General features: G+C 35.5%; 1 protein-coding gene across 2 annotated transcripts in view; it reads left to right on the plus strand.

Annotated features, from left to right (window-relative positions):
• LOC119585719 (protein salvador homolog 1-like) overlaps positions 1-299 on the plus strand; it is a gene marked incomplete in the record, with an annotated part of 15,849 nt that overhangs the window by 5,743 nt on the left and 9,807 nt on the right.

Raw genomic sequence — 299 nt, forward strand, 5'->3', positions numbered from 1 at the left:
CAGCAATTTTCATTTTTTACTTTAACTTGATAATTTTTCTTATGTTTGATACCTAGATCATAGAGAAAAGTCATTTGGTGGTGATGCCTAAGGGCCTGTCTCATATGAGCAACTTATCGTATATTTTCTACAGTGTATAATATATTCTCAACATGCATCATGTACTGTGACATGAGCATGCACAGTTTAATCTGTATTTTGGCACATAAACACTGAGGGTGATGGATACTAACCAATCACAGTTCGTCACTATTGCAATAATTATTGCAATAGTGCGTGCAGTAGTGTGTGTGCATGTG

Source organism: Penaeus monodon, chromosome 20 (genome assembly GCF_015228065.2).
Source record: "Penaeus monodon isolate SGIC_2016 chromosome 20, NSTDA_Pmon_1, whole genome shotgun sequence".
Taxonomy (NCBI): domain Eukaryota; kingdom Metazoa; phylum Arthropoda; class Malacostraca; order Decapoda; family Penaeidae; genus Penaeus; species Penaeus monodon.